Genomic DNA, 9,368 nt, shown 5'->3' on the forward strand with positions numbered 1-9,368 from the left:
TTAGGGAGGGCAGGTGGGATCATCCATGTAATTCCCAGTCCTCCATACTGTATATTTCAAACCCTATACAGTATGTGATTGTGCCCCACAGCTATCTCTCTCTCTCTCAACTCAACGGTTCTGCATGCAGGTTGAATATTGCTACAAATCAAATGGGACTCTATACTAGGCAAGCATGGGCAAACCATATATCCCTTTGTTTCAAAAAAAGATATAGCTGGGAAATGTGCTTGTTCCATGCAGCTAACCTCACAATAGTTGTTGCCATCATTCACTCTAATAGCAAATTATGCTGATTGAGTGCCAATAGGATTGAAGCCATAACAGGGTCACTAAGAAACAAGAAGGGAGGTATCAGTATATTTTATAAAAAGCTTTGGGAATATTTTTCAGGGTGGGAAGACAGCAAAATTGATGCACGGTAAGTTTTTTTTTAGTACAAAAAAACCACACAAGGAAGCCTAAATACATTTTTTTTGGGGGGGTAGTGTGGAGAGGCTGGGGAAAAGGAAGAAAGAAGAGGAATTTGTTTTATTGATTTAGACAATTTTTATATATTAGGAGGAAAAATATAAGCAGTTTTCAAAAACATGAATAAGGATCAAATATGCAAAAGACAAGAACAACAATCTGCAGTGTGGAACACTGTATTTAACTATGATTGCAAATAAATGCTCTTGAAATGCATTGCTGTTAGACACTTTAACCTTGACTGCATCTAAGAACAAGCCTCTGGAGCTTGATGAATCAGCCCTCCTCCAGGAATGTCCATACAGCATGTCACACTTTCAAAGGCCCACTTAACAGTAGTACCCTTTCAATTCTTTCCTAATTTTAACCAAATTTAAAATGCCTTCTTTCGTCATCATTTTGCCACCACCTCTCTGCCTCTTGAATGCACAATGTGCTTCATGGGCCATCCCTTCCCCACTTCTGAAATGGCCCCTGTAGCTTCTTCCCCCCCCCCCCCGCCCCCAATTCCCACAGAGCTACAATTCCCAGCACCCTAAGCAGACAACAGCTCCCTAGGGTTTCAGCCAGGAGCCTCTCCAGCCATATCTGGAGACACCAAGGGAATTGCAACCTGGGAATTGCAAACTAGGAGAGCACTGACCCACTTGCCCTGGTTGTAAGCTTCCCGCAGGCGTTTGGTTGGCCACAGTCAAAACAGGATGCTAGACTAGATGGGCCTGGGGCTTGATACAGCAGGAGCATGGAGACAACAGAGGAAGGGAGGGATACAGGAAGTGGTCTTATACCGACCCAGACCATTGGTCCATCTACCTTGGCCTTGCCTACACTGGCAGTGGCTCCTTAGGTGGGAGTCTCTCCCAGCCATACCTAGAGACACCAAGGATTGTACCTGGGACAATTTATTCAAGCAGTTGCTCTACCTACTAGAGTATGGTCCTTCCCTAACATAAGGAGGAAGGCGGTGATCACCGGGTCCAAACAGGAAGCTTTCAATAGCCCTTCCAGGTTTGGAGGGCCCAATGACTTACTGGTAGGACCAGTAAGGAGCCCAGTAAGATGCTCCAAACTGCATTTTATATATATATATATTTGGTCCACCACATGGTCAGCTGCGTAGAGAGCCAAAGCTTCCCAACTCCAGCGACTCCTGGCAGAGTGCTGAGACTGGCTGCAAATCCCTGCCAAGTATACACTGAGCGGGCAAACCCCATGGTTCACTTCCACAGAATGTGTGAAACAGCATTGTTTTCTCTTAGACCCAAAGATCCTTCTGCAAGATAAATACCTTGTCAAAGCCAGAGGTGCCAGCTTGCCCATAAAACCAATTGGGACTAATCCGCCTTGTTGCAAATCAGCCCATGGCCCCGTTATAAGGTGAACTGCAAGCACAAGTTCAAGCCATTCCAGTGAGCAGCATCCTATTTTTATCGAACCCAAGATGCAACAGAAAATATGGCCGTTGCTGTTAAATGTGTGGAGAGGTGGGAGGGATAACTTCCATCCTCTGGCACATTTATTATTTTCTAGAGCAAGGTGTACTTGCCAAATTATGTAAAGGCTGTGTGCGAAGCAGCGATCAATCACCCAAGCAATACCCCCAAGACCAATAAACAGACCCAATGATCATCAATTATTCACAACATGAAAGCATGGTGCGCTACCAAGCAAGACTAGCTCATATTTCTTTAGTCAAAATACATTTAGGAACCAAAAGATTTTTAATCAGAGAGAGAGAGAGAGAGAGAGAGAGAGAGAGAGAGGGAGGGAGGGAGAGAGGAACACAGTTCTCTTACAACAGTGACTGCCAGAAGCACCTGGGAAGGTTGAGTAGCTGCCCAGGTCTTGTGTGTTAGAAGATTTGCCTCGCTGGATCAGATCACTGGCATATCTAGTCCAGGATTTTGTTCCCAGTAGTGGCCAGGAGCCAGATGCCTCATGGAAGTTCCTTAGCCAAGCATGTTTGGAGCTCTTAAGTGGTACATCCTTCAAACTATGTGTCAAAAAAGAAGAGGGCATTTTTTTGGCCCATCCACTTGTGAGGAACCTCCTGGTCACCACAGTGGTGGGCTGGGTGCAGACCCGGGGGCGGGGGTGGCCCTCAAAAATTATGCATATGTACTCTGGCTCAGAGTGGCCCTCCCACGTGCTCAGACAGAGTCGGGTACATTTTATGTATTTGCATATTTAATACTACATCTGTTTGGGCCCTCTGACACTAATCTATAAGGATTCCTAGATGGATGGAAGGAAGGAAGGAAGGAAGGAAGGAAGGAAGGAAGGAAGGAAGGAAGGCAGGCAGGCCAGGATGGCAACTCACAGAGAGTTGCAACATGTGGTTCTGTTAGCTCATAGATGCTGCTCAGAGCTAGAATGATGGCACACAGACGGGTAGGCCGATACAAATTGTTCTATTAAATTTCAGTGATCTGCAAAGTATCATTTTCTCCCACCATATGTGATTGATGTCTCAAAGGTACTGGCATAGCTTCCCTGCCTCTTCAGATCTTTTGAAGGAAAGTCATTTATAAAAAGGAAAGAAAGAAGTTGGAAACACAAAATTGCCTTTGGGCCCGAGTCTCAGAGGGAGACAAAGGGAGAGTGTTATGAGTTTGTGGGTGCCAGACCTCTCTGGCCCTGAATCCAGCAAGTGTTGTAGCTAATCAAGCCTTCAAATTTCAGGAAATAGCCAGATGAGCCTCCTGGTGAAGTGTAGACCAAAGGCAGGTGCTCTGTGGGTCACGGCAAATGGGTGGGTCCCAACAGTGGTTTGATCCCATGTGCATTTACCTCAAAATAAGCTCCATTTATTTCAATGGGGCTTAACCCCAAGTAGGATAGGATTGCATCCCTAAGGGTAGGTAATTTCGGTTGTATTTCTGCATTCAGGATGGGACTGACTACTCTAAGACATTTCAATCCTCTTAATTCCGGATCTTGACCTTATTTGAAACAGTGAGACATAACAAATAGCCCCACAAGTCAGCTGTGCAACCCCAAGAAGAGACACAGCTAGACACAGTGGCCTCACGAGCAAATGTCACAGTGCAGAAATGGTTGCATATCCAACCCAGTTCCAAACTAAATTGGCACACCTGTCTTTTAACTCACTTGCTATGTGATAGCAATATTAACCAATAAAAAAAATATAAAATGCCTCTACCAGGTTACATTAAATAGCATAGTCTCCAGGGATCACACATCACTCCAGTTCAAAGTAATAGAAGTTAGAATCTAATTATCCAAAAGGCATAGGGATACATACACTTATGGTCTAAGGTTTTTCAGGTTGTCCATTTTGTGGCTACCAGGTTCCCTGCTTAAGAAAGGCAGACACAGAGGCTGGCACTCAGACAAAACATAACTGTCTTTATTGATACGGTGATATTGCTGTACAGAAGAAGACGCATGAGTGCCTCATCAACCTGTGATGAGCAAATCATCTTCAGATTAAAAGCACAGTTGAAAAGTAGAGAGAAACCTCCAGTAAGCAGTAAGCAAGATGTCAAACTTCAGGACAAACTAAGTCAAGAGGTCACACGTTCTATAAAATTCAAATCCACTTTTCTACGCAAAGCAGAGATTTCAACAAAACAGGAAGGAGGCTATCACCACAGGATGTAATTAAAGGTGCAGCTTAACCTGTATCTGTACTGTATCAAGAGGTAGATGCTCACATGGGTCTTGTCCACACTAGTGCAAAATGTGGTTTTGCACCTGCATGTCTGCATTACTGTTGGGGCAGTGTTGTGCCAGATCTTTTCCAATTTTTAATAGCATTCCCCCTCCCCTTCAATCCTGGCTGTTTTGGACTTTCCAAGCAGTGGACTGTATTGCAGAGAAATATATGAATATATATAAAAGTTAAAAGGGACCCCTGGCCATTAGGTCCAGTCGTGACCGACTCTGGGGTTGCAGCGCTCATCTCACTTTATTGGCCGAAGGAGCTTCAGCTTCTGGGTCATGTGGCCAGCATGACTAAGCCACTTCTGGCAAACCAGAGCAGCGCACGGAAGCGCAGTTTACCTTCCCGTCGGAGCAGTACCTATTTATCTACTTGCACTTTGACGTGCTTTCGAACTGCTAGGTTGGCAGGAGCAGGGACCGAGCAATGGGGATTCGAACCACTGACCTTCTGATCGGCAAGTCCTAGGCTCTGAGGTTTAACCCACAGTGCCACCCGCGTCCCTTGAAAATATATATATATATATATATATATATATATATATATATATATATATAAAATATCAATTAATAATAATAAAGTCTGCCATTATGGTGATCTCATCGAGGAACTGCTGATCAGCTTCTGAGGTACCCCAGGTTCCTTCAAAACAAAGTTTGAAAACTATGGTCCTAAAGCAAGAATGTACCTCAAACAACAAATCAGCTACACCAGAGTCTAGTCCTTTGATTTAAGAGGCTTCAGATCAATACGGCTTTGGGGAAAACAAGTATTTTCATATAATGCCACAGGGAGTTCATGGTTAACTGGGAATTGCCTGTTGCATGTGCCCATGTTCTCAAACACGTTTTCAAATACAAATTTTGGAACATATTGTTTCCATATTGCGCATACTGAAAATCACAATGCTTATGTTCCAATATTCAATATCCAGTAAAATAAAACGCTCACGTGCCTGTTCTTTCCAAAGCACCATGTACATAGATTATGCTATATGAATAAATGATAATATGCCAGCGTAATACAGTTTCTACGGTGCCAAGAAGTTCTGAACTCTCCCTTTCTCACATGGAGTGAGAATTTCAAAGCAGAACCGTGACTCTCTAGAGAGACACTTGTTAACAACGTTTCCAGCGCTGTGGAGATACACCATTGTGAATTATTTAAATGCCTTTAAAAAGAGCAACAGAACCCTTAATGTCACATTTTATGAGGGAAAACATTATTCAGTTCTTGGGTTAACAAAAGAAAGAGAAGCAAGGGGGAAAGCACCTAACTTTCCACTCCACCCTCAACTGTGTCAGTTCTTTAGCTGAACACACTCTGCTTCATCACAACTCTCACAGGCAAAAAAGGAGCAACATCAGAGGAATGACCTGGTCAGGGTGATGATGTCATGGCATCTTTGCCCTGACCAATGGGAGGCCAGGCTGTGAACAAAGGAAGATGGAACTTGAGAGGAATTTTCAGTGAAAATGGCAGTTAAGAGCCTATGGTAGAAGGAAGACAAAGTAAAACAAAAAGAACTGAGGGGAAAGGACTCAAGAAGTGGGTGAATTTAAGCTAGAGAAGAAACACCAGATTCGACGGGGGGAGGGGGAGGATTCATTTCAGCATCCAATTACCTCAAGAAGGACCTCAACACAAGACATTTCAATGAAATACACAGTGTGCCAGCTTGGGTCTGAAAGCTAAAATAAACACATGGAACTGCTACTGCCACATTTAAGCACAAAACTGCCCCAGTCATGAGCATAGCCAGGATTTTTGCTAGGGGGGCAGGCCTTTTGTTTGGGGGGCAGAACCTCAGTTTGCTATGTATTTTTATTGAATTTTATTGATTTAAGGAGGCAGCCACCCCTCCTTAGCTACACCCATGGCCCCAGTTATGTTGAATTAGCTGGAGAGGGCCTGGTTTTAATACCCATAACATTTCATAGATGAATTAACAACGCTGTGTAAGCATTACCTTTTCCTCTGGCTCCAGTAGGCTTCCTTCCGCTCCCGATGTCTGAACCTGTGTCCACACGATGTTTATTAGCCACCATCCATATCCCGTAGTTCTTGAGGAATACTGCAGTTTGATGCATTTCCCCTCCAACCAGCTCCCATCCAGTTTGAAAACAATAAGCCACAATCACTTCACAGTTCAGCTGAGGTGTGTTCCTGTGAGGCAGCTGTTTTGCATGTGCAATCACAGCTTAACGAATAGAGGCAGGTACAGGTGCCAGGGAAACAAACAGGTAATGTGCATAGGACATCCCACCTCGCTCTCTGGTTTGTGCAGCAACATGCAAATATGACTTGAAATGCCATGTAGGGAAATGGCCTGAGTCTTAAGCTGCTAATGATCACACAGCCTTAGATTAGTTTTATAGCTAAACTGTCTCTTCCAATGCTTTTCTTCTCTCCACATCTCCCCCCCCCCCATTTGCTATCACTAGAGCCGAAGATGGATTTAAAGGGTAGGGGTAAAGGATCTTTTAAAAGCTATCTTTAAGGGGTTTTTAAAAGGTTCAAAATGAGTAACAGGTATACTTGTGCACACATGGATATTTAGGCCAGACATCAGGTGCAATAGTAAGCTGATTCAGATGCAACACCAAATCATGGTTTGACTTTTGTCTTCTCCTCTCCTCATACATGGCAATTCTGTGTCTCCAAACCATGGTCTGGGATTCATCTGAATTAGAAATTCATTTATATGTAACGATATAGGCCACCTTTTGGTGCATAACCCAAATATCATCTTCTCCCATATATATCCAACCTGGATCTCTTCGATGTCCTGCTTGCTCCACGGTGAATGAAGTGACCACAAAGTGAAGTAACCACCAAAGCCTTTTCAGTAGTAGCACCCTGGTTGCGGAGTAGCCTTCTAAAAAAGGCTCACCCAGCACCATCTTTGTGATCTTTTTTCATCCCATGTAAAGATAGTTCTGTTCATCCAGGCCTTTTAAATAGCTTAAGTGGTCTGGAACCTTAAACACACACACACACACACACACACACACACACACACACACACACACACAGTTTTTAATTGTGGCAGTGGTGCAGCAAATTCTGTTTTGTTCTATTTATCTAGCTCTTTCCCTTTTAATGGTTTATGTTTTGTATTACAGTTGTTGTTTTTCTTTATTCACTGTAAGCCCCTCAGAGAATTTTAGGTTACAGCATAGCATACGAATATCAGAAAGGAAGGACTGTTATAAAGACCCAGCAAATACAACAAACCGTTGTTGTTTTTTTAAAAAGCCTGCTATTGACAGCAGTTTTAACAATTCATGAGTAATATATATAATGAGGTAGCTTCTCTATCAATAAAGGTTTCATCTGCAAATTGTACCCAAGAAAAACTCAGTAAAAACATTTTATTTTTTAAAAATAAAGGTTTTATCTATTCATTACAATTTCCACAAATTTATCTTTAGCATCAAATGTATAGATTTGTTGTTACTGTCAAGAAGCATCCTATATTTTCCCCACAAACACACATGCACACACAAATTGCTCTCCAACAAACAGATTTGCAGATTAAATAAATTTGCAGCTCCAACTTGTGGACGGCATCTTTGGCAGTGCCGATTTTGAGTTGCCTTTTGAACTACAGTAATTGGTGAGGAAAGGCGGCAGCTTTCTCAGAGCCTTCTCCTTAACATTTGCTAATCCTTTTCATGATGGCTACTCCCTTCCAAAAAAAAAAAAAAAGACATCAGAAGTGCACTGTGCATAAATTTGCTTCACAGGGCTGCTGTCGAGGCAGAAAAGTTATCAAGTGTGTTTGTTTTTCTGGGCTTAAAATGAAGAGATATGAAGACAGCCATATCAGCTCTCATCACCAGGGTCATGAACATGCTTCTCAGCGTGGTTATCCAGAGCAGACAAATGAGATGCTGAGAGTTTAATAACAGCAAACGGCACTGCTGAAAAAGAGCAATTGATCCAGGATACAATTTCTTCAACCTCCAACCGCCTTTCATATGCTTTTCAAAGCGTTCCACCTGGTGGCTGGTCATGTCAGTGCCTTGCAAGGAAAAGTTTCAAAAAGAGATGTTAATGAAACTGAACTGTTAAACATGTTACTGGGGCAGGAGGGTGGGGAGGAGAAAGATTGCACATACTTTCGTAAACCAAGAAAATCTTTAATAAAAATACATTAAAAAAAAAAGAGATGTTAAGTGAAATTGATAATGGGTTTTGGCAGCCAAAAGAAATGGATATGTGGCACATCCTAAGAAGCTGTTCTGAAGACACACCAGTGCTTGAGATAGCACAGTGTTGTCAACATTCGAACCCACATCCAGCATATTATGTGCAGTACCTTATCAGCTCTAACCATCTCTGTAGTGGGGAAATGACTAACTGATTGCAATATGTAACCTGTCCTTCTTGTAAGGTTTAAGTGACAAATATTGTGTTCTTTTTACACACATACACACGCAGAGAGAGAGAGAGAGAGAGAGAGAGAGAGAGAGAGAGAGACGGAGTGAAGATCTCAGACACATGCACCAAACTCTGCAAACCAATTACCGTATTTTTTGCACCATAACACTCACTTTTTTCCTCCTAGAAAGTAAGGGGAAATGTCTGTGCGTGTTATGGAGGAAATGCCTATGGGTGGCATGCCTACGGACTTTCCTCCTCTAAAAACTACGTGCGTGTTATGGTCGGGTGCGTGTTATAGAGCGAAAAATATGGTACCTATTGAGGAAATAATTCCACGCCCAGAGAGCCACTGACATTCATTTGCTGCCTCACTAATCATCACGTGATGCTTACCTTTAAGACCTAACTCAGGGAGAGAAACATTTATGGAAATCAGTATAACAGAAGTAATACTTCAGGCTAGAAGTATGAGAGGAGCAGAGGGAATATGTCTACCAACAACATCCCTATTGACATTTCTGTCACCTTTCAAACTGAGAAAGATGAATTTCTGCTGCAGGGAAGCTTTTGTGCCTATGGATGCTCCCCATGCATTTTAGAACCATGGGAAATTGGGGCTCCCCACTGCAGACGTTCACCTACCACAAGTTGGAAGGGTTAGCAACAAGGGGGCTGAGATAGTGAACTCACTCCCACTGCCCCCCACATGTTTAAATAACACCTAGACGTAATGCCTGAAAAGGACTCAGACTCACAACAAAATAAGAACCAGCCTTATACCAAAGTAGGTCACTGGTCTGTCTAGACCAGGGTTGAGGGACCT

The 9,368-nt window shown here is 42.9% G+C and overlaps 1 protein-coding gene across 1 annotated transcript in view; it reads right to left on the minus strand.

The window, feature by feature from the left end:
- Nucleotides 1-6,537, minus strand: part of FAM13C (family with sequence similarity 13 member C) — a 74,919-nt gene extending 68,382 nt beyond the window's left edge. The window contains exon 1 of the mRNA XM_053388327.1: nt 6,126-6,537. The gene's annotated coding sequence lies outside the window, so the exon portion shown is untranslated. The remainder of the gene's footprint in view (nt 1-6,125) is intronic.
- Between the last annotated feature and the right edge of the window lie 2,831 nt (nt 6,538-9,368).

The sequence above is a fragment of the Podarcis raffonei genome, chromosome 5 (genome assembly GCF_027172205.1).
Source record: "Podarcis raffonei isolate rPodRaf1 chromosome 5, rPodRaf1.pri, whole genome shotgun sequence".
Lineage (NCBI taxonomy): Eukaryota > Metazoa > Chordata > Lepidosauria > Squamata > Lacertidae > Podarcis > Podarcis raffonei.